This window comes from Coturnix japonica, chromosome 1, assembly GCF_054131305.1.
Source record: "Coturnix japonica strain WE chromosome 1, WE-NBRP24, whole genome shotgun sequence".
Lineage (NCBI taxonomy): Eukaryota > Metazoa > Chordata > Aves > Galliformes > Phasianidae > Coturnix > Coturnix japonica.
The window spans coordinates 48,927,804-48,953,182 of NC_140663.1; the positions used below are offsets into that span (position 1 = coordinate 48,927,804).

Genomic DNA, 25,379 nt, shown 5'->3' on the forward strand with positions numbered 1-25,379 from the left:
TTTGTTCTGTTTCAGACCAGCTTTTCATTTCAGTGTCTCGTGGTGTTTTTTTCTGGTCTATCATAACCACAAAAGAAAGGAAGGTTACAGACAGGCTTTTCATAGGCATCTGAAGCAGTTAGGCACCTCATATTTGTAGTGTTTCAAAAGGAATTAATTGGTTATTTTTATCTCTTTTGTTCCTATGGGATTGGAAGCGAGGGTCTCTGTTTCAGACTTGGTGCACACACAGAACTGCCACTGCCACACATCACTATTCTGCTTACATGCAGATTTTGGGCTCAGGTGCCTGACAAATTGTGCGTATCTTATATTACTTATATTTTTGCCCTGTATCAGGAACAGCTTACACTTGGCAGAGTAAGAAGTAGTGGGTGTTTGTTCCTGGGTGAAGCAGATGACATTTGGAGCTTTGAAAGCCCCTCATCTTCTTTCCTCTTGTTTGCAAGTAGTAACTCCTAGGGCAGGCCTGTCCTCATACTATATGTCCCTATCCTCAGCCACAGGATCTCCCTTTGCCCCACATTTGGCAGCAGTGAAGCCATGGGATCAGCTAGGTTGCCTCACCTCAGTATTTGTGTCCTGTCAGTGAGCTGATCTGACCCACAGCACTGCAATGCCAGGCAGGAAAGGAAAAATGGGACTACCTGATCCAGCAGAAACCCTGAATTACACTGAATGAAGCATGACACAGACCTGCAGCTGGGTGCTGGAGCAAGCCCAGCTATGGCATATGTTTGCAATCAAAAAGCTATTAAAAATTCACATTGACAAGTAACTTGGCTTGAGCCTGTGAAACTGTGTGCTCTGGCCAGCGTGGTAGCCCAGCCTCATTGCTCCTGGTAATCTTTCCTAATCCCATGAAGCTGCAGGAGCTGGGAGAAGGATACTTGTTTTGGCTGGATTTTCATTTTCTCAGTCTTTAGGGAGTGATTTACCTTCCACCAGCATTGCACAGATGTGTGCTCTGAATGTCATCTTCCTTGGTCCGCATTTTGGTGAAACTCAGTGTTGAGAAGGAAAGGAATAATTAATTATGTCTGTACGTTAATCACATGACCAGTGCAATCATCTGGTTTGGACTCTGATTTTAGTTCATGAATATAGAGGTTGTTAAAAGGGTTGCGTGGTCAAGAATATGTAGCAGATCTAAAGCAGATTCTTACGAAATTGCTGCTAGGACCTTGTGATGATCCCTCTCCATGTCTGTGTAGAAATCTGATTCTCCCCATCTTGTGCTAGAGATAGGTGCTGCCCTTGACAACTGGGCAGAGCCCTGGGACAGCAAGAAGAGAGCGGCAAAGCGTATGCAGGTAAGTAGTATTGCAGAACAGCAGCAGCATGCAGACACTGGTGATGTGGAGCAAGGCACATGGCAGTGTGTGAAGAGTTATGTCAAGAAAGGCTTATTGTGGTCTTTTGCAGAGCTCTAACAATAAAAATAACTTGATACCAAAAGAGAAACAAATTATATGTTGCGGGTAATTCACAGTTGGCAACCACACTTGCACTTCAGTGTGCTGGGATTGCCAGATGCTTTGGGCTTTCTGTGATAATCTGAGCCACTTGACAGTGTCCTGGGCTTCACTCAGGACTGCAGAGACCTGGGCATTTTCCACTAAACATGTCTGTCTGTCCTGCCCTTCTCTTACAGGCTGTGTCACCATTGGCTGCTTCTGTGGGACTGGGCTCTTTCTAGCAGCCTCCCATAAATAGCGTTTCCCTCATGGTGTCCTGCATGACGGCCTTTGCCTAAGGCAGAGATGAAACTTGAATTTATGCTGTATCACTTATCAGAATCTTCGTGCCACCCTTCTGCCAAAGGTGCAGACAGCCCTTGAAGTAGGCAGAGAAGTGGGAGAAGGTGATGCATCCGAGGGAGCAATTTTACCTTGGAGCAATTGCTTGAGAAACCAAGTTATTAACAGCTTCTCTGTGGCATGGCAGACTTCGGAAAAATGAAAATCATTAAGCAGTCAATCCTTGCTCAGAGTCAAGCTTTAGATAAATAAGCAACTCTTGAAGGCACAATTTGGTTAATCGCCGACAATTACATACTTTGTTTTTACATTAGGCCAGCTGTGCTGAAGGTTCCTGTGCCTCTGTTGCATTTTCCATTTTTTAATGGGCTTGGTATTCAACCTCAACAATCAGGAGCTTGTTTTTATGTTGGAAAGAGCTCATTGTGTGATCTTTATAATTAACTCGATAATTTTAGCTCCTTGGTATTATTTGCAGGGTATTGTTTGTTTGTTTATGAATCCCTTCTTCCTTCATTTTGGTTATTCATGTACATCCTTTTTTCCTTTGAGGCTATTTTTACATGACAAACACTTTCTTGATCCCAGAATTAGATGCTTCTGGTTTGGATTAGTGTTGGGTCTGAAAAACTTGGCTGTATGCTTTTGGAATATTACACAACTTGATAAGGTGTGAAAGTATGTTTTTATACTTTTATTTGCAAGTCAGATAAATGCAGGGAAAACCAATTTCTGAGTTTGTTTACTTTTGTACGTTTACTCAAGCATGCAAACTAACCTCACTTTTGGGATGTGGGACAAGGACAAACATGGGACTGTGTAAGTGAAATGGGTGTGTTTGCCACATCTGAACGTGTGGTTCTCAAAGTTCGGGATGTGTAAAAATATGCAGTAAAAATACTGATGTCCTGTGCCAGTCTGTGAGTGTCTCTGCAGGTTGGAGCTCCAAAATACAAGTATAGCATTTAGATTTCTTTCCTTTTTATATTTGCTTCTTTAGAAAAGGGAATCAGCACTAAAGGGAAACATAATGATTGCGTTCTTTCCTATGGATTAGATACAGAGAAAGTGTGCAGTAGTAGTAGAACCATGACTTTAAGATGCAGAATACGCTGGGGAGGACAGGGTAATGTCAGCTCAGAGCACTGAGCTGGGCTTTACAAGCAGAGAGATACCAGCACTTCCTTATGTCAGATCGTAGTGACTGCATTTCTGGTGTCCACAAGGACTGAAGTTCTGATAAGTCAGACCCACAGCAGCTGGACAGGAGGAGAGCAGGCAGATGGCTGCTTGATGCTGTGCATCCCAGTGTGAACCAGCCACACTGTGTTCTGGGAGGTGCAGAAAGTACATTTAATTCTCCAAAGTACAGGACTACATGTGCCCAGGGAAGGTCATCCAGAATCTCTCCCAGCCTAGCTCAGCATAGGCTTGTGGTGGTTGAACTGGCTAGTCCTCTGGGGTGGTCATTGGTGAGTTTGTGGAGATGTGCATGCAGTGAGTTTGGCATACTGGTTGCCCTCTCAAAGCCTCAGTAGAGCTAGGCACTATCTGGCAGCTTCGCCAGCTTGGTGAGCGCAGAGCCCAGGTTAGTACCATGGGGTGGTGGTAGGAAACAGTGGGGAGATGCATTACTGTGCCTTCTGTCACTGCCTCCTTCCCCTAGCGACTCTCACAAAACCTAAATAACATCATCGCCTTGTTGAGAGAGGAGCTGACCATATTACAGCAGCCAAGTTTTGCTCCTCAGTGGAATAACTCTTCTTTCTTTTTCATACCCAGTGCAGGAAGTTAGTGCTCTTAGGTCTGAGTAATAAATGTATGTTTTTTCTAAGATACTCCATAAAATGAAACATGCAGTGGATCTGGTCCAAAGCCCATTTTGGTGAATCACATAGACTCCCACGGATTCAATGGAGTTTATGTATTGAGCCCTATAGCTTTCAGTAAATTACTAACGGAGAATGCTGTTTTACTGTTGATGGGTATTTTTTCTGACTTAACTACACTGTGGAGATGCCACTCTTGTTATGGAGGTCTGCAGGCAGTCGGTGCCGAGTTCTTCCCAAGTTTTGGGTTAACTTAAGCTTAACTGATAATAACAAAAACTTTATTTTACTGACACTAATTCATATTGGAGGACTCTTAGATATTTGTGATGGGAAACGCATTAACCTAAAAACATGCTTTAACTTCTCTGCTTTGCCTGTTCTCCGGGGGATTCCTCCAAGCCTTTCTAGCCTGCTGTCATCCTGAATTGCTGGCACACTCCATAAAGTTATGGTCAGAACAGAGAGGCTTTCCTCCAGGTCCCCTTGGAGACGTGCAACCCCTCTCTCCCTCAAGTGGGAATGTTGCCAGTCTTGCGTACGGAAAATCCATTCCCAGTGTACAGAAGGAAAAAGAATGTTCGTCACTTTATGGTATTTTTAGATATTCTTCTAAAGTTGTCTGTCTGTTGCGTACGCTACCTCTTATCTTGTGCTTTCATAGCTCCTGACTCACAAAGACCTTGATGAAGCTTTGAGTATTATGGTGATCACAGGTATCGACATATTTCCCCATTAATGGAAAATCATTGCCTGCATCTCCCACACTTGAAAATCAGGTAGCTCTACAAATAACCAAACTGTAGAGAGATCTAAGAGTTGTCTCCTTGGTGCCACCTCCTTGTTCCTTTTGTGTACTGTTTGCTCTGAGCCCCAGTCTGGGTACATCACGCTTGATACTTGCACAATTATACAGGAGGATGTGATGATGGATAGAAAAGAAAATCATTTTACTATGATCTTACTTGATATTTCCAACCATTGTTTGTTTGTATTAATGAGTGTCTGGTTTTGTCTTGCAAAGGCTTTTCTCCTTTCTTTCAGTACCAAGTATAACAACTGTCTCTTCATCTGCTCTCCATCCTATCCATTTCTCATTCAGACTGTCAAATTGAGAAGTTGCTGTTTCAAATCTGCATTCTGGAAATGTCACTGGGGCCCTCAAGTCATTAGATTGTGAGAGGATTTGTTCAAACTGTTTATCACTGACTCCTGCTCCAGGGGGACTGGTGTTTCAGCTGCTGCTGGCAAATGAGACTCTGACAGGCTGCCCAAGTCCACTGGAGGCTGCAGCTCAAAAACGTCCTCTGCTGCCTTTCTTCTGGGGTTTCAGCAACTTGTAGTTGATTAAGCAGACCTCTGACAAGGGAGCATTTGAATTCTCCCAAGCTCCATGTCCTTCCTTTTCTGCCAGCAGCATAGCTGGAGGTACACTGCCACACAAGTAGTCCTAAACCTCTCCTTTGTTAGAAAGAAAGCATCACCCGGGGCAGGGAGTGTGTTTGGGCTGAATGGTCATATCATCTGGCAGCCATGCTGGGAGGCACACTGGTGGGTCTTGCCCATTACACAGCATTGGTGTTTGGCAGCCCACGTTAGGGTGCTTCACATCTCCACTTGCCTGGGTACCCTGGTGACCTCTGCACCCAGGCTTCCTCACATATTAAATGTGGACAGGTGCAAGTTGGAGTCAGAGAGGCACTGGGACAGTAAATGCCATGTTTCTAAAGCATGGTGAATAATGGACATGTTTAGGTAAGTGTTACTTTTATGACCCCTATTGACCTAAACAACAATTGTCTGTTTGCAAAATATTGTCATCACCTAAGCCTCGAAGTGAGCTTTCTCTCCTACATTGGATGCACTGGCAGGGAGCATTCCCCAGCTTATTCTTCTTCCTTTCTTCTCAATATTAATTTATAACACTTTATAAAGCCCGTGAGATAGTTGGTAATTGTTACACTGATGGAGGCAGGGAGATGGAGATTCAGAAGGGACTAAGTGGCTGTGCAGTGTCACAGGAGCTTGCACCAAACCCAGTTATTAAATCTCATGTCTTCCGGCTCCCAGCCCTTATTTCCAGCAACACATAGAAGACAAAAAGCAGACTACTAAACTAACAGGCTTTTCAAAAAATGGATTTGGACATCTGACTTTGTTAGTGATGATCCTGTCCACAGTGCTTCCCTCAGAGGCTGAGGCCTCTGGTAGGAACAGCCAGTCTGCCCAGGGGGGGCTGTGGCCTACAGGGCTTCGCAATGCAATTATCTGCTCTTAAAAACCTCTTTGAAAGCTGTTTACAGCACTAAACAGGGAAAACCTAAATACAAGAGAAATGATGCTTAAAACTACTCTTTGGAAAAGTGCAGCAATCTGGTCCTTCTGGCTTCATGTGAATTGGCATGGTAACAAGCATCATTTCTCCCTTTATTACCTTCCCCCCCAACTTAAACTTTATGTCTGCTATAAAATGTTGCTTGAGAGATGCTGTCACATCCCTGGCATGATGATGTATTGCAGCAGTAACACAATAGGGATTGGAAGTGTCTGGAACGGGGGAGAGATCTTGGGAGCAAATCCAGAGGTGAAACCAATGGAAGATTTATTTTGCTCCTGTGCTCGCCTGCTGTCTGGAAGAAGGCTCTGCTGCAGCACCACTGAATCACTCCTTATAGCCAAGTTTTGTATTAATAGCTGGCTTGAGTCAGGCTTGGCACAAGCGAGCCCTTTATTTCCTTCTGTCTGAGACACACATTAACCTTGTTCTTTTATATCAGAGGGTCAGCTCCAATTTATCCAAATAGCCCCAAAAGCTCCACTCTGGAGGCTGGGCTGTGATGAGCCCTTGCACCTTCTTCCCATCCCATGCAGCTTCAGCCCCTTCGCTGCCAGCCACAGCACAGTGTCACCTGGCCCTTGTGTGCTATGGGCACATCTCTCAGCCTTGAAGGATGCTTGAAGTCAAAGCTTAAGACTGTCTCCTGTTCTTCTAGAGCGAAATGTCCTTCCCATGGGACTTCTGTCCCCTAAGAGGGACGGACCCACTCCCCTCACATTTAACCTTGGCCTCACCCCATCCTCAGGATCTAGCCTGATGTGAGGAAGGATGGAACAGATTCTGTCCTTACCTAGTGTGGTATCCTCTATGCTGACTGGAATCTTGCAAAAGGTGATAACAAGAAGATAATTTTGCCTCAACTGAGGCTCTATGAGGGTGATGGAAAATGTGTTTCTCCCTTAAACTTATAGTCCAATCTTCAAGAGCCTCATTTTCCCACCACCACTGAAAAACAATAAAAAAAAAATCATGAGTTGTGTCTCCTGAAATCATATAGTTTAAAAACAAAACACCTGAAGACGTGTTTGCTTTTATTTCCTGTTTAGTTTTTGAGTCTGGGGATGTGCTTTTCACATCTATGTGACAATAGGCATCAATAAGCATCCGGCTTTCCCCCATCTCAGGTGGGAGCCTCATTTAGGAAATCCATCCAGGTGGGTATGTCATCCAAGCAGGTGTATCATCTAGGCTAGGATGTCTTCACTGTAACCTAATACCTTCTCCCAGCCACTAGGGCTGCAAGGACATACGGTTGTTATGAAGCTTGTTATATATTTGAAGCAGTTGGCAGCAAGGCATTCCTAGACCTAACTGTCTTCAAAATGTGGCCTATATTTGAAACGCTCAAATGAATTCAAAACATAATTTTCTTGGACATCAAGAGAGCACGTATAAACTGCATCTGACAGAACCACTGGTCTTTTGTAAATTGAACCTCTGGAGATTCACACAGCTCTAGAGGCTAAATTATATCCAGTACATCTCTTGTGCACAATCTGACTTTGACAAAACCAGTGCAGTCAAAAAGAATAATTGTTCTTATTGGTGCTTTTATTCTTATTTTGTCTGGATTGACTACAGGAAGGAGATGTGCTTCAATGAATGAATGTTCCACTGATTCCTAAGATACCAAACACAATCTGCAAACGTTGATAAAGTCAATGAAGCGGTGCAGGTTGTACCCAATGCACAGGGAAGTCTACAGTGGGTTTGCTCTTTCAGACCTTGATCATACAGTTTTATGAGCACAAACAGAAGCCTCTGCAGACTTAAGAGGTGCAGAGTATGCAGGCAGTGTCGAGCTCTCAGGCCTTTAATAGGCTTCATAATGTTTTGCAGCAATCCATGGAGTATGACCGCGCTGCTCCCTGGAGCAGCATCAAGCAGGTCGTTTGAATTGAAACAAATGACACATAGAAATCACTCCTTCCTGCTCCTGAAGGATTTCAAGCAGTCTTGGTTTTATTTGTTTGTTTGTTTATTTGTGGATTTAAAAGAGGAAGGTATTTCAGTGCTCTTGAAAAGCAAGTACTCAGCAGGACCAGGAACAGCCTGAATGGATGCTGGCAGGCACAGGGGTTTTCCTCCTGCTGCCAAAGTCCCCTAGGCCTTGCTGACAATAGTCCTATTCCTGTCCCATACCCCTCCAGAGCAATGAGTGAAAATGGCACCTCTGTGCCGATTTGCTGTTGTTTCTTAAACATATAGCAGCTATGTGTTTAGTCTTTATTAGCCACCATTAAAAAGTAAATGAAACAAGGAACAACAAATGAAGCTTTCATTTCAAGCAGAGCTGGGTTAAACAAATGATCAGTCCTTCAGATGGAGGAGGGAATGTAGTGGTTACAAAAAACAGACCAAAAAATACACAGAACTGCTTTAGGGGGAAAAAAAAAAAAAAGGCATAAATCTGAGACAGTGGGGAACAAGGAGTTTTTCAGTGAATCAAGTGATAGACGCAAATGAGGGGGATAAGGGGTGCACGACCTTGTGTTGAACAGAATTTCATTCTTAATACCTCAGCTTAAGTCTCTTTATTGGGAGGGAGTTTATACTGAAAAAGGCAGGATATATCAGTGTGAGTATCAGCAGTGACAGGGCATAAAGGGCAGCAGTGTTTGATCAGGCTTTCACAGGTAATGTAATGTTTCCACTAGGAATTAAGCATAAAATTTTTCTGCATTTTATAATGCAGAGGAGGGCAGAGGGGGGACAAAGGAGTAATGGATGTTTGCAGCTCAAAACAGAGCACTAAAAAGATGCATAATAGTGTTATTGCTTTCTGGAGGTAAGGCAAAGTGCCTGTCTGTGCAGAATGATACAGCTGTATGCTCTGTGCAGCCCAGGACACAGTGCTGTGGTATTTTTTAAAGCTTTAAAGACAACTATAAGCACATAAATGAAGTAGCGATGGTATTATCAGTGTTACTACATAGCTAGTGTGCCCAAATCAAGAAGAGAACGTGCACTGTATAAATGCAGAGTGAGGAGTTTCCCTCTTATGAGTTGTATGTGCTTGAAGCTGCTCAATCTGCACAAAGAAACCATGTTATGGGCAGCCTGATGGAGATGCAGGGGTGTGGCAGGAGTTCTTCCCAGGCTTCCAGCACAGCCCAGAGCAGTGCATCACTGATAACTCCTGTGCTCCTTGCTGTAGCTGCACCTCCAGAGAACTAAAAAATGATCACAAGGAAGGCTGCAGGCTTGCAGAACCCAGCCATTCTCTCTTGATGTTCCTTGCCTGTAAAAATGGGAAAAAAGGAAGCACCTAACACATTCTTTCGAATACATGAATGATTTAAGGCTTGCAAACTGAATTTGCAAGCTTTGGAGGGAAGCATGCAGTGAGAGCATACTTCTAAAGTATATTTTTAAGTATATGTTTTTAAATCAAAATGCTGTGTATGTAGCCTGTATCACATTGATAACAGGTTTGCTTCAGTATTTCACAGATTTTAGAATAACTTGGTTGGTTGACCATCAAGTCCTTCCCTGCCTGCGGATTAGAAAATGGCCAAACTTCACAGCTCAGCCCCCTGAGGTTTTGCTGAGCAGCAGTGTATGAATCTCATGAGATATCCAAGCTAGCTCTCGAAGGACTAAATGAAGCCTGGGAGTCAAATCATGACATGCTCCATAGCAAGTTTAATTGGATTTTGCATGAGTACAATCATTTCATAGAATCATTATGGTTGGAAAAAACTACAAAGTTCATCTAGTCCAACAGTCAACCCATTCCCGCTATGCCTACTAAACCGGGCTGACAGTTTTGGCTTCAGGTACTGTGTTGGTTTGTGTAGAGGCACCGCATCTCTAGAGATCATGGAGATGGAGACATGCTGAGAGATACAACCTTTCTAAAACTGAATTCGGATATCCACAATCACTGGATTTCAGTCCCTGTAGTTCCTAGTCCCTCCCTGCACTGGAAATCTCAGCCCAGAGGAGCCCCTCCAGTTCCCTGCAGGTGTTTCTGCCTCAGCAGAATTCATAGCTGACAAATGGCATTTAAGCTTGTTCCTAGGCATGTAAATAGTGGTATGGGCTTCAGCTGAAGCTCTCCATAGGGTATAACTTGATTGTCATCTAGAGACAGAGGACATCCCAAATGTGAGTATGTCTGATGATAATAAAGAAGTTAAATTCTCCTGCTCCAGAATGGAGATGGAATGGTGAATGGGTGTATATAAAAAATTGGACAACATTCTGGCCATGAAGGGGTTATAAACCACCTTGTTAATTGTTAGCTACAAGTTACCTTTCTTTTGAATGCTCAGCTTTCATTTCTCTGCCTTTTTAAACAAAGTGCAGATTATTTCATCTCGACCTTAAAATTGGCCAACATATTTCCCTAGGTATATCCCTACTGTTTTCTCTAAAGATTCCCATTTATAGTTTCTGAAATATTGGCAAGTATGCAGAAGATGTAGGCTGTGTTATTGTAAAACCCAGCACATGTCATCACCAAGTACTTACCATACAGAAAAGTTAAAGTAGAAATATAGCTGGCTTGCTTGTAGTTGAGCTGAATAATTGAGTTCTTCAGCTGGTTGGCCAGCCCCAAAAAATAACAGAAATTTATTTGAGGTCAACAAGAGGAAGGGATTTCCCAACTGAAATGAAACCTAAAGTGAGGGGGGATTAAGTCTTTTTTTATTCCTCAGCCCAAGGTATATTATTTTTTATGGAATAGAAAAGTAATTTTTACATGATAGTTTTTCTTTTCTTGCCAGTCTTTTAATTCTATTAATTCTTTAATTCTATTTTAAATCGATTAAATATCTTGGCTTCTTACCCACAAAAGCTTATTTCTATTGATTTAAATAATTTCTTGAATTTATGGACAGGTTAGTATGGACTGAAGTATATTTTTAAGAAAAAAGATTTGCTGTTATAAACTTCCTCTACTTGGTAGCATTTCTGAAGTTCTTTCTACCTCCCTGGATAGTAGGTATATCCTTCCTTTGCTTTGTTTTCCTTAGAGAGAAGATTGGGGTGATTTATTTTAAGTACAGCGAGCAGAATGCTTTGGTGTGTTTCTGTGCTCAGGTTTTTGCTTGAAATCTTGAAACCTAGGATGCCCTTACCTTACAGCATGTACATTGCTGAATGAGCTTGATCCCGACATGAGTTTCTGGACCTGCCACACAGAAAATGGTTGGATACTATGATCTTCAGAGGTCCTTTCCAACCTCAGTGATTCTGTGATTCTGTGTAGGTCATCATACAACAACAACTTAGAGTTGTTAAGACTTCCATCCTATGATATTACACAATGAACATGCAGTAGTTTGAGCACTCATTTGTTTAGACAACACTTTACAAGGGTAGATAATGGCAGGACAAGAGGAAATGGTTTTAAGTTGAGAAAGCAGAGATTTAGGTTAGATATCAGGGAGAAGTTCTGTACCAAGAGAGTGGTGAGGTGCTGGCACAGGCTGCCCAGAGGGGCTGTGGATGCCCCTGGAGGTGTTCAAGGCCAGGTTCGATGGGGCTCTGGGCAGCCTGATCTAGTATCCAATGTGGAGGTTGGTGGCCCTACAGGCAGCAGGGGGTTGGAGCTTCATGATCCTTGAGGTCCCTTTCAACTCAGGCCATTCTATGATTCTGATTTAGGTTAACAATCTAAATTAAATGATGCAATGTTCTTTTACTTTAGCAAGGCATCACATCCATATCACTGACACAGAAAGTTGATATGGTAATAAGCTGACATTTTAATGAATTGTTATCATGCATGCTATGAATAAAGAAGTAGAGAGCACATGCAGGTGCGTAACTGTAATTCTCGGAAAAGATAATTTCTAGAAATGTTTGCTCATTGCCACTATCAATTTGACAGGAGAATGAGGGCATTCAATTTAATGTGGCAGTGAAATGAAGCAAGAGGTGAGCAGTACAAATGGGTGGCAGGTAGGACAGTGTTTGGGAACTGTGACATTATGCTATAGCTTCTTGCTTTACTGCAGGATTTCTTGCTTTACTTTGATTACTGCATTGGCTTTATGGTCAGTAAATTTGGTTTTGGTGTGAAGAACCTGTGGCATCATGTAGCTTTTATTACAGTGTTGTAGGAGTGCTTTGAGCTGTGCTTCTCTGTGTGTGATCATATGCCACCTTCCCAACCATTGCTTAGAAACTTTGCCATAATGCTTAGATTTTGTACAGGTTATCACCATTTTATATTGATGATGTAAATCCTCGATTCTCAACACCCAGAAGTTGAGTTCCCGTAGGTCAGTGAGTGGCAGCAAGAGGGGAATATCGTACTATTAGTATACAGAAGAAACACGCTTGATGTTTTAGGTCTTACTACTGAAGGCTTCTTCAGAGGTGCCTGAAGCAAAGTTATCAATAGGCATTTCTTGAAATTGCATGAAGGATTTTCACTTTGGTTGTATGAGCTTGACAGGGCACTAAAGGTCATTGGCTGGACGTATAACAAAGGGAAACTTGACTGTTCAGCATGAAGTCCCTGTAAAGCATTTTCTTGAAAGTGTTCTTTAAAATCCATTGAGCCTTCAAGTATGGAAGAATTGAAATATTTCATCCTGCAAACAAAAATTTGGAAGCAAATTCTCCACATACACCGATATTGGAATGTAGAAAAGAAAAAGACCCACCAACCTTCATTGAGTTTTGGAGAGTTTTACTAACAGAAAATGTACACAAAATTATATTTCATCATTTCTATTGATGTGAAGCTTCACTGTTTCTTAGTGATAGGTGGCAAATGAGTTCTTTTTATTTTTGTTTCCTTAGGCTACGAAGTAAGTGAAATGAAGTTCTTTGCCAATCCTTTTTATTATTTCCTCCATAAGGAAGAAAAAGGTGCATCTGAGGGGGAACGGTTTTAAACTGAGGCAGAGGAGATTTAGGTTGGATATTAAGAGTATGTATTTCACACAGAGGGTGTGGAACAGGTTTGTCCAAGGAGGCTGTGGTTGCCCCATCCCTGGAGGCATTCAAGGCCAGACTGGATGTGGCTCTGGGCAGCCTGGTCTGGTGGCTGGTGACCCTGTACAGAGCAGGGGGTTGAAACCAGGTGATCATTGTGGTCCTTTTCAACCCAGGCCATTCTATGATTCTGTGATTCTAATGCTTGAAGTCCTGGTTCAGGATTTATTTAACCATAGCAGTCAGAGCAGTGGGCTCATTTGCATCTCATATCTGCTTGAGTATAGGCTGCTGCAGCTTGTGGGCTGCCTGATCAGACATGACCTTGAATCATCATCATTCTGTGTTGACCCTTTAGTGCTTCTGAACTGAAACTCTGAGGGCATGTGCAGAGATCTCAGTCCTATGTATTGCCTGGATAAAACCACATTTAACCCCTCGGAATGCAAGACGTGGTGTGCTGGGGCCACTTCAACAGCCCCAGCTTTAGGAACAGCCTCCACTCCTCCTTCCCAGTCCTCAGCCCCAGGTTCTCTGTGTGCTGAAAAATTGTTTGCACAACCTTTCGTGTTTACAACATGCTGTTGAAGGAGTGAGGGCAGTGCTTTGTTTTTAGTTCCTCACTGATACTTGCCAGGTCTGGGCTGTTAGAGCTGAGTGAAACGTCTGTGGGAGGAATAGCGGAGCTGGTTGGTGTTGCTTTAAAAATGAAAGAAAGGCCCAGCTACAATTCACCTGTGGGCCAAGGAACAAATGTGATAAATTGCAGCCCAGAGGGTAATTCTTCTGGAAAGGTAAAATTGTCTAAAAATAGCACCTTAGAATGAAAGCGCTTCATTGACAATAACTACATTGTTGCTACGGTGACGCTGGGGAGAAAAAAAATGCTGATAATCAGACAGCCACAGAACTGCTCCCTTCCCTGCCATAGCATGAATCAACTGCTAGTATTACAATTACAGACCAATTTTGCATTATACTGCGAGTTTTTCCTTGTCTGGATGCTTTTCTGTTCTATTGCATGGCATGCAGACAAGTGAAAGACCAACAGAGAAGGGCTCGAAGTGAAGTTTATTGGTCACCTCAGTGCAATCTGGTTGTGTTCTGTCTCGAGTGGAGTTTGATGCCATCTCTCGAATTCAGAGCAGCGTGCTTCAGGAGCAGAAAGCTGGCAGTAGGGATGAGACCCAAAGAAAGCAGCTTGTTGGGGCTGTTGACAGCTTTTCTTTTCCCCTGTGGCAAGTAAAAGAAGTGATGCTGGTGCAATCCTGAGCCTTTTGTTTCAACAAGTTCCAGTGGAATAACTCAAGAGGTGCACACTGCCCTGCTTTATGGAGATTAGGAGAGATGAGAAAGTTGACACTACATTTCTTTCAAGAAAGCACAGTTCGGCAGTAAAGAGTTTTTCTTTCAGCATACATCCCAGTAATAGAGAAGCTGTCGAATACCCTTTTGATATACTCAGCCCATTCACGTCCAATTTGGGGGATTTGGAATGCAACACAGCTTCAAAACAGTTGTGACTCTGCAGAGACTCTATTTGCGGGCAGGGAAAGCTTCACAATCTTTTCTGTGGCAGCTGAAACCTACTTAACCGTCTGCCTTAGGTAAAACTGGTAAATGGCTCTGTTTACACAGCAGCTGCAACGCAAATGTGAGCTGTACAGCTGGCAGCGGACCAGTTGTAATGTAGATGATATTTTAATTTCCCCATCAAATGCTGTCTGTAATTTGTGGGGCTTTTCCTTAGACAAGTGAAGTGATACTAAAGCACACAGTGGGTACTGTGTAATATTTTCTGCCTTCGTTGGAGAGCCTGCAGTGTGCTGGTTACACTGTAGACAATATTGTATGGATGAATATGAAAGAAAAATATATCCATGTGTTCTTGAAATTACATTCAATTTCTAAGTGCATATAGAACTACTGTCTCGTGATTTTTTCCATGTTGATGTTGGGTTAGAACCAATGGTGTTAAAAAGAAATCCTTTTTATATGTCACCAGCCCCTACCTAAAGAAGATACAGATCAAGGTCAGTCTCATGGATTTTAGCAATGATATTATTCAGAGGAGTTGTAGCTCTCTAAAGCTAAGAATTAGATTTTATGGGGGGTGATTTTAAGAGTGGTCAGCTGGCAGTGGGGGAGGACGGGATTTTAGATGGCAAAGGATCTTCATTTAATTAGCAATCTTCCCCTGTCTTTGCTCCAGAACAATTCCTGGGCTTCCAAATGCACTAAATGCAGAGGAGGTGGCGGCATCAAAGAATTTCTTGTGTTACATAATCTATTCTAGCAGTGACTCAAATTTATTTTTACTAGTCGGAATGTTTAGCATTTCCCTTTGTAGCTGGTACTCCAGCAGTGAGGAAGAAGAAAGTAGAATAAAGTGAGGTTAGGTTTAGTTTTTCTTGCTATACATGGAAAGATAATGATGGGTTCTTGTCATGAAGAGGAGCTGAGCAAAAGGATTCTGTTCACAAGAGCACATTATAGGAAACCTTTAAGGGATTTCATAATGCTTTTTTCCCACATGTTTATATATAGCATATTGCTTTTGTTCAGCTTTGCATGGTGTTCAGGGTGTGAAAGGCTTTGTTTAGAATGCATGATTATGATTTAATGTATGATTATGATTTAAACTGATGCTGATCTGTGCTCACTGGAAAGAATGAAAGACTTCCTTTGACTTCAGCAAGCTTCAGAAAAGACTTACAAGGCAGGAAGCTCAGAGGCGAGACCTGTCTCACACATCCTAATGCTCTGACACAGATTGCCACAGCTCACAGGGTTGGTTCTGAAGAGCAGGATTTGCACTTCTGAATGTCATTTGGTGCAGATCTTTCTGCTTGCAATGCACAGTGAGAAACAATATGCCAGGGAACAGCAAAATTTGGCACAGCTGCCAAGATGGGATGCAAAAGCTGGGAGCCACAGTATTCTGTCCAAGGGCAGGGTGGTATCTTCTTCCTATAGGGTCTGAGATTCAGTGGTAACCTTGCACAAAGAGGGATGCTGCCATGCAGCGAACTGGTGGCACTGGACCTCTATTAGAGGCAGCTTCTCCCAGCCACTGCTGGAAGCTGCTGTGTGCAACCTCTGCTTTGAGCAAGGGGAGAGCCTGTCCATCCCTGTCCTGTGCTGTGCTAGCTTTGATTGCAGCCTTCTTTGTAGCTCTGAAATGGAATTAGATCAATAGTTTTGAGCACTGAAAAGCAACATTTAGAAGGGCTGTTTATTCTCAAAGTGCTGATCTTTTATACAAAGTGGTAAAGGTTTCTGTCCTGGCTGATCAAGCTATATCCTTTGTGTTGAAGCTGGAGAGATTTTAAAACTGCATATTTGCTGACCAAAAGAAAGGCCACAGTGGAGACATATTTTTTTCCTAACTGGAAGCACAGTTCCTACTGGAGGCTGTGCCTGTGGGAAGTAACACTTAAGTGCTGGCCAAGTCAGACTCCTGAACCAGCTTCAGGCAGAGTTATCCAGTACAGCTCTTCATTTGCAATTCATCTTATAGGATCAGTCTTTTCAGTGTATGGGTGATATGAGATGGCAACAGTTGCAGTCTCTCATTGTCATTGTCTTGATGGGGGTTACAGTTGCTGAATAATTTGTATGTAGGTGAAAAAGAAAGAAAATCTACAAGTAAATCTGACCTCTCTACTCTGGGAAAAGCACATGCTTAAGGAAGTGCAGGTATCTAAAATCTGCTTGCTTTAACTCTGGCTGAGCAGTCAGTCTGAATACAAACTGAGTAATGCTAGATCCCTTGGGGATGCCTTCTAAGTATGTCAAACAACCTTCTGTGTATTTCCCCTTCTTCTCTTAATGACTTACTGACTTTTATCAACGTATATCGTTCCTTTCTCTTCTGCTTTGATGATAAGTAAGTTTGCTTAGCAAATGACAGCCCTGTGATGGCCTCTTAGCTCTCCTTGCAGGGCTTTGAAACAACATTTGCTGAAAAATGTGTAAAAGCTACTGTGATGTTAGCTTAGAGCTTGAAAAGTTCATCTTTGGATGAGTATGGCTGAAGGAAAAGGAAGTCATAGAGGGCTTCATCTGTGATTGCCTTCAGGAAATGGACCACAGAGACCCTTCCTGAAAATGCTGGAGAGTTAACTCTGTGCTTTCACTGGTTGAGTGTTTTTCTAAACAGGACCAGAGGATAAAAGCAGGATCAGACACTTGAAGGGAAAATAGGAGATGGTATGTGAAATTCATTTCTCCATGGGAGGCTTGCATATAGTCTGTGTCCCCTTTTAAGACCCAGAGAAGTTCTTCTTTGCTAGTAGGCTGCTTCTTTGCAGAGTTCTTCCCTATTTCATAGGCTTGGTGATTGCAGCCCTTAGAAAAGCATGTGCATATGTATAAACATTCCTGACACAGATATGTGTTTTTGCCCAGAACTCCCAGTGTGGAGTCATATTTCTAGGACAAACAGCAAAGGCCCCGTTGCATGCATATTCCACTGAAACATTTCCCCAGTTGACCCCAAGCTTATTCACCCACTTGAAAGCACTGCCACAAAGTCTTGATCGGCGATATATCCGTAGAATCATGGAATCACTCAGGTTGGAAAAGACCTTATAGAATAGAATCATAGAATGAACATGTGACGTGCTATACTTATCCTGCGGTTAGTGGAGGTTGAGGGACATGTAAACAGATGTCCTTCAGAATGACCTCAGCCTTGCCATGAAAAACAGTGACCTCTGATAGACAGTAATGCTGTTATGTTAATTACTGGCCTTTTTACAGCACCAGCCTCTGCCCTAGACAATTCCTGCGTGTGTGAAATATCAGCCTTGTGTTTCTGCAACTGAAGAAGCGTAACAGAGAGCTTCAAGTGGGCTGCAGATTGAGGTTTTATCTTCCTGAAGCATCAACTCAGATGATGTCTGAATCTCTGACCACACACAAAACCTGCCCTTTGGGGCACAGTGGTTCTTAGTAAGTGGGGCAACTTTGTTTCCAGATGCTTGCCTGCGCTTCCTGCAACAAGGGTATTCCTGCCAGGAGCATTCTCCTCTCAAGCAATTATATTCCTTTTCTTTAGCCTCAGGAACTACTTTTTTCTCTGCTCCTGGGGAGATAAGCAGGTCCTCTCTCTGTTGACTACCAAAGTGTTGCTTACAGAAGCCCCTACAAGCCTCTGCTATGTCTGGTGCTCTGTGTGATGCACCCATGAGGACGTACTATCCCAAGTAGAGTTTTGTGGGATGGCTGCTCCAAAGGATGCATCCAAGCACCTGAGTCAGGTCTGCAGCAGAGGCTTATTTTTGGTGATCAAATTCAGTGCAGAGTCTTTTGTTAACCTTGAATGTGGCCTTTGTGTAGTAAGAACACTGAAGTATAAATATAGATCAGGCTTTCAATTGTAGCTTTGTAATCTTACGTAAATTTCTGTAAATTGTATGTTCTGCCTGAAGTCCTGACAGTTCATTAAGCACACAAGCACTTACCCTCATGGACAAGCTAGAACTGTTTTTATTCTGATCTTTCCTCTGTGTTTACATGTCTTTTTCTAGCTGATTGCACCAACAGCAGAGGCCATCTGCCCACTTTGGTTGGGTTGGAGTATCACTGCTCTCTTCTTTTACAGTTGCTGTAGCATTAGAGGTAGCTTTTCTAAACACAGCCATCTTTATTACTTCTCAGAGAATTTAAACAACTTTCTCCAGGAACCCTTTTGTTTTTGTTCTGTCTCAATATAACTCATCTTATTCAAGCTTTTAGAGAACATAGTTACAAAGTTCAAAGCCCCTATGGCAGATGGGTTACAGTTCAGTTCCAGAACTGACAATAATCTGTGATCAGTAAAGACATCTGTTGGTCTGAGATTGGTTTCACAACCCTCCCTTGAGTTCCAAGAAATACAACAGTTTCCTAGTTCACAGATGAACTTCAAATCAAAGTCTTCCTTGAGGAGTAACATTTCCTACAGTGGCTTAGTTGAGAACATGTTGATCTTGATTTGACTGACAGGTCTTTGAGTCAATTTTATGAGTTCAGCTTTGGAAGTAAGTGCATGTGGTTCCAAGAATAAGAGCTTGATTGTTGCTTGCAACACTGGGCCTGCCTGTCTCCAGTAGAGCAATTGACAAACGTAGTCAATGTACTGAAGATTGCGCATTGTTTGAGTCTGTGTTGTTGTTCTTGGGGAGAGAAAACCTCTCTGTATTCAGTAAGAATTAAGTGTGTTTGGATGTGTTTGTGTCGATACAGTGCTGAAGGGGATTAGCAAAGGATCGTTTATTGTTGGTAGTTGCCAGAAAAAATATTTCTAGGACATTAACAGCCTCCTTCATCTTTGTCATTCTCCTTTATGGCAACACTTTTCCATGTTATATTTTTTTTCAAAACAATTTAATTTACAACAATTTTCACAGCGGTTTGTTTGTCTGAATATGTGCGCTTCTCTTTGCAAGCTCTTTTGTTTCTGTAACCCAAATGCTCCCTTGATTCCTTTTGGTTCCATTGCTGTTAAAAGTCATGGTCATCATTAACAAGCCTACACACAAGAATGCTGTCAAAAAGTCAGTCTCTCAGAATTTAGGAGTGAATAAGATTAAAGATGCCTGGTAACCTTAACACAGTCCCTCTGGGTCTTACAAAACAGACTTTAATTACACAGTTACATGTGACCTGCGGGCTTTTCTAATGAGCCAAAGTAATACGTAGCTCAGGAAGATAGCCAAAGTGGGACACGCTTTGGCTTCCTGTCCTAGCTGCTCCCAACATCCTTTCTTTACACAAGTCCTGTTGGGCCATTGGTCTATGTGTGGCAGCATTTGCCACTATGTGTATGGCATTCCTGATAGGTTTTAAGGGAAGATTTCTTCCCAGTAGGCACTTTTGCAGACATTAACAAACACAGAAAGCAGCATATGGCATTATAATTGCTTTCTTGTCTACCAGGTAGGCAATTAGGCCTGGTTTTTAGTAATTAAAGCACAGTGCAGGCTTAACGTTCTGGGACAACTATTGCTAATTATTTCAGTAACTGAAAGGTAGTTCCATACTTGTCTGTCCCTAGCATTATTTTCCACAGTCTTGCAGCATATTTTCTTTGAAGCAAAAGATTAAGGAGACAATCTGGCTAGCCTTAAATCCCTCAGAAATGTCTACTTGTTTGAGACTAATGCTTGTGTATTATGGATGTGAAAGATGCTTGTCCTACAGAAGCCATGAGAAGGTTTGCCTTTGTTGTCACACCCCGTGGCCATGGAACAGCACTCGCATGAGGAAGAACTGGGTGATGTGACTGCCCCCAGCCATGCCTCATGGCAGGTCATCTTCTAGAGACATTTGGCACAGGAGCAGAACTAGTCAGGTGGTACAGATTCTCCTTACTCTTTGCATCTGGAGTTCAATAAGCCCTCCATAAAGGAACAATAAAATGCACGGGTTATTGCCTAGTGCATGGTCTACTGCCTGAGTACGTGATTGCTGCCGTATCACAGGATGCTGTTTTCTTCTTGGTCATGGGAGTAAAGGAGGTTGTAAATATGGCAGTGTAGGAAAACCTACTCCCCCTGCACCACAGGCTGAAGCTGAAGCCTTGATGACGGTGACCAAACCAGAATCATTGGTTATTGACCTGAACATCTTCTCTTTCACTGACTTACTTAACTGATTAATTCCACTGAGTGTATAACCTCAATCAAGCCTTCTCAAACATATCAGCAACTCTTTTCCACAAAACTTCCTCAAGAAATGTGTGTTCTTCAGCAATATATAATTATCCATCTCTGTTGCTTAGTTTTGATAGATGAGAGCTAAAAATCTGTATCTGGTGCAGCACAGTATCTGGGTTTCTATCCTCAGTTTGTGATTAAACTTTGTGTAACACAGCTTTTCTCGATTGTTTCTTCTGCTTTTAAATGGAGATAGTATCTACGTGGAAAGACAGTAGTTTGGGAGCTACTACTTACGTATGATGAAGAATTAAGCAAGGTGGTTTGGGTCAAAGACATCCCTATTTTTAGTTAGTCCTCAGAAGTGCCAAAGCACTTGAAATACCTGACCTCACCAAGTTTAATGGAAAATGACCCTTCATATGAACTGCTGTGTATTACCATCCCTGCTTCCTACCTAACATCTTGCAACACTTTCCAGTAGCACTTGGCAAGATTCTCTGAAATCACACATCCACCCTCAAAATGTGACAATAATTACACTCCTCTGTGTTGAGAAACTGTAGCGGTCATGTAGAGAGATGATGATGATGATGATGATTTTGTAAGGGTCTAAAAGATTCCTTGCACATTAAGGGAGATTAAATAACATTCAATAACATACCATATTTCTTAAAAAGCAGAAGGCAGTTCTGCAAAGCGGCAGAACAGCTGCATGATTTTCATGATGATTAAGCATAGGCTTAAACTTAAATGCATACTGAAGTGCATTGCTGCATCAAGATGATGAGCTAAGATGGAGTCTGATATTTTTTCAGAGATACATGAGAGAGAGAACTTTAGTATGTGATCTGCTCAAGCCACTAACTGAATCAGCTGAATGCCACTTCTTGGATGCATGCTCTGAAATAGACAGTGCTTGTAATGTCCATCCATACAAATGGATCCCTTCTCCCTCCTGAATGAAAGGAGAAGCCTATTTCAGCTTGCAGGGCAATGAATGTCTGAAATGGCTCTGTGTTACTGGCTGTGCCTCTGATTTGCTTCTAAATCAGTTGTTATGAAAAGAATTTACCTTTATGGAAAAGACTAAATGGAACTCTGCAGTTGAGCTCTGGGGATGAGACTAAAAAGGAAGCCCAATATAGCCAAGGCCTGCATCTCCCCATGGCTGCTGCTCTCCTTGTAATGGTTGGGGTAAAACGTGTACTGCTTAATCTTTAATTTTAGGGAATGTGCTGATATCAGTGAAAGAGCTTGTCAAATCCTTAGACCTGATATAATGTAAATGCTACTAGGGCTGGTAATTTCTCTGTAAGGACACAATACACAGTGCAAAACTGAGCAGAGCCCAGCTCCGTGGGGTCCTGGCAGAAAGATTTGAAGGGGTGGAGGGATATTCCTGGGCTCACTGTCCATGCCCTCAGACTGTGGCAGAAGGCACCTTTCCACAGGTCTCCCCCAGACACTCAGGGTGCTGACAAGCTGCTGGTGCTGTGGCCAGCATGATGGGTCATGTCAACCCAGCAGCCCAGTGGGCGGAGGTGGAGGTCACTTGGCAGGGCTCAGCAAAATGGCTTTGTACAGTATCTGGGACTCCACCCTCTTGTGAGTGATGCCATTCAGTGAAAGGATGAGTTAGCCATCCTCAGGGGACACAACTAAGCCCAGATAATGAGTAAGCCCTCACAACAAAGCACAGAGGAGCAACAGGGTCAAGTCTGGTTTTGCTACTCAGAAGGAGGATTTAAAGGATCCAGTGCCTAACAGATTTTTGTGGTATTCACTAAGCTTCAAATTCTGTAAACTGTACCTTCACAAACATGCCATGCCTGCGCCCTGTATTTCCTTTTGCCCAGTAACGGAAGGTGCACTGTGATGGGCAGGGATAACACAAGGCTGTACAGGGCATTCAGAAAGGTGTAATGAACTGCTAGAGAGGAGCCTCTGCCACTTGGGATGTTTGCTAGAGTGAGGAGGGATCACAGAGCAATGCAAGCCAGGCCAGTGGCTCCCATGGATCATTCATCTGTGAATCAACTGCCATATGCATCCTCCCCAGGAACAGGGGCCAGACACTGAGGTAACAAGTGTAACAAGTACAGTTGGTGTCCCAGCTGGGTGTGTGTGAGGGAGGTGGTACAAATTGCACAAGAATCTGGTTCAGACAAGATTTCATTACATCAGGCTGTTACCACAGTAGGAAACAGGCTCTTGACTACCATGAAATAGGATTATTTGTAAAGGTTTAACATCTAAATCCCAATCTTACAATGGTATCCAAGAAAGTAAATGTGGAACTGTATCAAGCGTGAAAGCTTACCTGTGCTGAACTAATTTTAGGATCAATATTGTGATATGAATCACAGGTTTGTGCAATTTGTATAAAGAAAAACAGAACTAAATCAAGTAGCGCAGAAGATTTAGTATTATTTCACTGCCAAACAGCAGTAAGAATCAACTTCATTTTGCAGAAGGGGAGAACTGTGGCTGAGTTTTAAAGGTACTTGACCATGAGCTGCAAAAGGAGTTGGTCAAGGTGGCATTATTCCCAAGAACAGTTAAAATCCTGGTTTTCTCCTGAAATCTGCCATCCCACATGCCTGTTCTTACTGTCATTGGAGGCAATCAGGAATGGAAACTTTCCTTTTCTAGCAAGAGTATTGGGGTGCACCCCAAAAACAGATATAATTTTCCCACTGGGAGTGTTTAGTACTAGAGAGTGAGTCTCATGCCCCATCCATTTTCAGCATGGGGAAGAAACTTGCCTTATAGACAATGCTGTGTGAAGACCTCTTTCAAGAAGCTTCATGGGGACATGTGGGTCAACATGTCAGACAGTGCAGAGGCCTTAACGCTGACTCTCAGCAGTAACAAAAATGGGACATTGTTGTCCAGAAGTGCCTAATCTTGATAAAAATTCAATACTGTACTTGTATTATTGTCTAATGTACCCTCAGCATGCCTGTGTGTGCTTGTGAGACTAAAAGGTGATAGTGAACAGTCTGTATCAGAGTGAGAGAGGGATGTCAGGCAACAGAGGAAAAATGGGCATAATGTAATGATAGTAGTGATACAAGTGGGTTCTCAGGTATGTTGTTCCTCCGGGGCAGGACTGCTTGTTGGAAGTATTGGGCACACATTTCAGACTTACGTTTTTGTATTAAGTTGCTTCCACTTCCATAAATACGAGATACTACAAGGAAGTTACTGGTGTTACTGAGTAAATGAGAGTTAGTTAAAGGAGTCACTGGGTGCCAGTTTTTCAGAATGAATGGAAAGATCTGGTGGAGACAGGCATTCCTTCAAGCAGTGCTATTTTATCCAATGCCAGCTTAGTGGAAAGTGTCCAAAAAGCTGTTATTTTTACCATTGGAGGCTGTACTTTGTTCACCTCATTTACCTAAGTATTCTTAGAGGCAAAGACTTGGTAATTGATTCCAGATAATAAATAACTGGAATTTACAACCTATGGTATGCCAGGAGTATCTCACCTCACTCCTGTGGCCCTCCTAGCACCATTTATAGCAGGGTGCTTGGTACCAACTTACAGCCTGGATTACTCATGTATCTGTAAGTTGTACTGTTCCTATTTGCACATCCTCATCGGTCCTCCAATAGTATGTCCCCAAATCCTTCTCCACCCACTTCCCCTGCTGCTGAAATACTTCAGCATAACAGTGGAAACCACTCAGGCAATCCTGCTGCAGATAGGTCCTCCCAGGGCAACTGGGCAAACTCACTAGATGGAGAGAGACTACCAGAGCCTAAGGGCAACCTTCAACTTAAGTTTTTGTAAGACTAAAATATATGTATATATATATATTTGTATAGATACATTTGAAAGCTTTTTGTGCAGTCAGCTAAAAATCTTTGAGCTCTTTCTCTGCAGGTTGCATGAGCTGGCTGTGCTGTGGATTGTTTCATCACTAATCCTGATGATTTGCCAAGAGTGCTGACTGCATTATGCTTTTTGAGTATTGCTTTGGGCCAATAACTCTCTATACTAGAAAATGTAGTGCATTAGGATGCATAGGATTTATAAAGGTTTTGATGAAAAGCTTGAAATGGAGGGCAACATCAACTGTTTTTGTAGTGAAAGCCCAAAGACCAGGAAGACTTTTAAACTCAAAAGCATATCTGAGTAAGAATCAAAACATTTAGCTTTTTAGAGCAGAGAGAGAACAAAGCATGGGATTTTACAGTGAGTAAAAAGAACCAGACTCTATTCTGAGTCCTGGAGATGAACTCCTGTGGCACAGATAGTTTCCCTGCAGCTTCCCCCAGTTGCCCACCAGATCAGAATGACCATGTTTGGACTAACCGGATGCTCTGGGACTATCTGGGAGAGAACGATGTGGTGCCTGTCAGTGCACTGACTGCTGGCCTGAACCAGTGCCGGCCAGTGCTCAGACCTAGAGAAGGTTCCATCCAGCCTGATATATAGTGTGTCTGTGGGCTTGAATCACTCACTTTTAGCTGAAAAAGTCTTGCATATCAATGCATTGAATTAGTTAGCTTCAAGTATTTAACCCATTTTATCATGACTGTGCAACATATGGCATATTAGTAGCAATGTAACCTTTCCATCATTACACTGGAAGAGAGAAGAGAGTAGGATGAACCTTTCCAGTCACCCCAATTCATGCTACCCTGTTGAATTATTTTAATCTAGGAAACTCATCTCGTGAGCTGGCTGAGAGCATATGGGTAACTAAAAAGCAGACCACGAAGGGGCAGTCAATGTAGCTGCTAAATGGATGAGACCTAATGTGGAGCCACAGCTACAAGAGGTGAAGCGTAGCGAAAGTCTGGTTTAATTACAGCACTCAAATGTGATTCTAATGGACAACATTTTAAATCTCTCATAGAGTTAGGTCTTTGATTACCTTTTTAATGAAATACTGATTAC

General features: G+C 42.6%; 1 protein-coding gene and 1 long non-coding RNA gene across 3 annotated transcripts in view; one reads left to right on the forward strand and one right to left on the reverse strand.

Moving 5' to 3' along the window:
* Positions 1 to 25,379, forward strand: part of CHST11 (carbohydrate sulfotransferase 11) — a 148,659-nt gene that overhangs the window by 100,230 nt on the left and 23,050 nt on the right. The gene's annotated exons all lie outside the window — the stretch shown is intronic.
* The window catches only part of LOC146762403 (uncharacterized), a 38,005-nt gene continuing 12,626 nt past the window's right edge, over positions 1 to 25,379 (reverse strand). The window contains exon 2 of the long non-coding RNA XR_014935357.1: positions 1 to 25,379. This exon is cut by the window's right edge and continues 8,049 nt beyond it. This is a non-coding gene — a long non-coding RNA (uncharacterized LOC146762403).